This window comes from Hylaeus volcanicus, unplaced genomic scaffold (assembly GCF_026283585.1).
Source record: "Hylaeus volcanicus isolate JK05 unplaced genomic scaffold, UHH_iyHylVolc1.0_haploid 11513, whole genome shotgun sequence".
NCBI classification, from domain to species: domain Eukaryota; kingdom Metazoa; phylum Arthropoda; class Insecta; order Hymenoptera; family Colletidae; genus Hylaeus; species Hylaeus volcanicus.
The window spans coordinates 13689-16633 of record NW_026532650.1 but is presented as its reverse complement, the minus strand read 5'-3'; the positions used below and the strand labels follow the sequence as shown (position 1 = coordinate 16633).

The following is a 2945-nucleotide window of genomic DNA, read 5'->3' as shown; positions in this document are numbered from 1 at the left end:
GAAATTATCGGATAAGGGTCGAATAACTTTTCAAGCGGTGTTTACTGTTTAGTTGGCGGCTGTAAAGTATAGTTATACATCATTATACAGGAGTAAGGAAGTGTATATTTGTGTATTTAGACGTGTACTGTAAATGTAAATTATGGCCTTTTTAAATGTTTATAATTATTGATATTACAAAATTCGTATTCTGTGATGCGACTTTGCAACGAGTAACCGATCGAGATAATTTCATAATGTCCCCATGTAGAAAATGCATAAATTCTTTAATGTTTATAACTATTGTTGCTGCAGACTTCCCATTCTCCGGCGTAGCGCGGCAAGGGATTAACCGATCGAGATGGAACTTTTCCGATTTAACGATCGCTGATTTCGCGATGTTCGAATCTGCAAAAATTTATGGGCCTTTTAAATGTTTATAATTATTGTTATTACAAAATTTGTATTTTCGTATTCAGAAGCTGTTGTAGCTACGAGCGTTACGCCGCAGATTGATATTCTAGAGTTCGTGGGTTCGAGACTTGGTAATGGAAAATTTTTTTTTCTCCTACTGTAATCCTATTTCTTATTCCTTTTTTTAGTCACTGCGATATAAATAATATATAAGAATTATAAAGTATAGGATGTAGACAGATCCCTCGAAAGGAATCACCAACACGGTGGTCTCGTAAAGATCACTACTCGGAAGATATTCATTATCGCGAGCGACAAGTGTCGTACCCACAGTCTCCGTCGCCGACAGAGATTTTGCCTGATCAGCACTTTTCTTCTCTCGAAGGCGGCCAATCAAAGCGTCGCGCATCGTCGTCGTGAAAACCGGTCAAACTGGAAAAGAGAAAGATTGATATTAGTATAATACAGTATTAGTATTCGAAATTGTATGAAACTATTTATATTTCGTTATACTTACGTATTTCCATTGACTTGACGATGGACGATTTTGCCCGACCTTTTCTTTCTAAAGTGGGCAAATCAGTGGATTTTGTTCCATTGAATCTTCTTCGCGGAAACCTTGAAAAAAAGAAGAATAACATATTATTTTAGTAGTAATATTCCAATTAGCAACAAACTTCTTAAGTTTTTGCGTACTTAGATTTTTCCATGATTTGTGTATCTAAAATTTACTTTTTCGATCTTTTAACAACTCGCGTGATCGTGAGATCCGCGGCACAATTGCAACTGTTTGCAATTGAGAAAAACCGATAGATCGGTGGCACTTAGCAGTACGGTGCGATTTAACTGTCTCTTTCTTTTAAATATGATTTTAAAATCACTTTCTTTTCAAACGTCTTGTCTGATAGCCTATTTGATTTAGGCGCATTTGTTATTGTCGCGTACGAAAATAACCGGTCTACGGGTGCTGAAGATGGCAGTGGCGTATTGTACTTGAAGAACAATTTTCTTATTTCTGGATACGCTTGCAATATATTAAAATCTTTTTTTTTCACAAAAAAAGTGCAGCACTTGCAATTTTGCTTGCGCTGAAGAATCACTTGCTTCTACGTTGTTGTCGTCGTCGCCGAACTCAAAATAATCGTCACCATCTGACGACGAAGGTGGTGTATTGCTGGATGTGCCGCGTTTCAGTAGATCACTTACTTCTTTCTCTAATCTCATTACTATCCTATTCTGGTCGTCACTGCCAATACATCGACACCAGCGATTTTTAAATCGCGGATGAGTTAAGGCAGCCAACGCTGCCATCTCGGCTTCTGCAGTAGTCAACAAAAAGAACTTTTTGAATCTTCTTTCCACACTGTCGTAAAGGCAGGAACTAAGTGGTCCGCAGAATCTCCACGTAGTGTTTTTTAAATTGTCTAATTTTCTCCGAAGAGATCAAATACAAGGTAGAAATACACCGTAGAAAATATTCTTATTCTTGTAAAATATCAATAGCCTCCGCTATTGGCTTCGTACACTCGAGGTGCTCCTCGATGTATTTAATTTCATTTTCACGTATGGTGGATTTCATCTCCAAGGGTTTGTCAAGTTCGCCTAATTTATCTTTTACGACCAATATCTGCTTCAATGAATAGTATAAAGAATTCCATCTTGTTTTTCCAGCCCTACTTAATGTATGCCCGATTACGCGCTGGATGATTTCGGCCGATTTCGGCCTCATCGCTGCTTTCCACAGCATGTTGCATTTCTCCATTACATCATTATGTATGCTCGCCAATTCCTCGTTTTCACGTAGTGCACGGCACACGTTGGAGGTAATACATAAACTAAGAGTGTGGGCTGCACATCGGATGTGACAGGGCAGTATCTGCTCCAAAACTGTTCCACATTGGTCTCTCTCTGTTTCTTCGTGGCCTTCTAAAACGTCGTCATCTTCATCCTCCTCGCTGGCCGAACTCGACGACGAATAATCCGCGACGTCCGCGCATGTATTTTCTCCAGCGACTTCGAGTACGTCATGTTGTACTCCAAACATCCTGAATGCTTTCGCAAAATTGCTTGCATTATCCGTGACTGTCGCAACAATTTTGGCATAATCCAATCCAAATTCAATATGAATGCCAGTCATCATCTCTTGAATTCTTTCAAAAGAGTGCGTACCGGGAAAGCGTCGGCACGCAAGGGTTGCTGATTTTCGGGAGCATTGTTCGTCTATCTAATGCGCCGTTACTCCAAAGAAACTTCGGCGTCTTGATGACCAAATATCAGCGGTGGTACATACATATTCCACTTGGCTCAAATCCTCCTTTATTGTACAAACCGCATCATTGTACATTGTGCCAATGACTCTTTCCAACGTGCGGCGGCTGGTCATTTTCTGATTGCAGCCGAAATTCTGGAATATTTGCCGAAAACTTTTGTTTTCGACTACCTGCAACGGATGATAATATGTTCGTGTAATGTATATGCTATATAAACCATATTCGGTTTAAAAGCAATAAATAAATAAATAAATAAATAAATAAATAAATAAATAAATAAAT

General features: G+C 38.9%; 1 long non-coding RNA gene across 2 annotated transcripts in view; it reads right to left on the bottom strand.

Moving 5' to 3' along the window:
* Positions 1–590: 590 nt before the first annotated feature.
* The window catches only part of LOC128882400 (uncharacterized), a 2816-nt gene continuing 461 nt past the window's right edge, over positions 591–2945 (bottom strand). Inside the window, exons 2-4 of one of the 2 annotated variants that reach the window (XR_008458397.1) lie at positions 1090–2833; positions 911–1011; positions 591–825 (exon numbers count right to left, since the gene is read on the bottom strand). This is a non-coding gene — a long non-coding RNA (uncharacterized LOC128882400). Of the gene's footprint in view, positions 826–910; positions 1012–1089; positions 2925–2945 lie in introns of those variants that run through there. The other variant, XR_008458396.1, reaches the window with a different exon arrangement.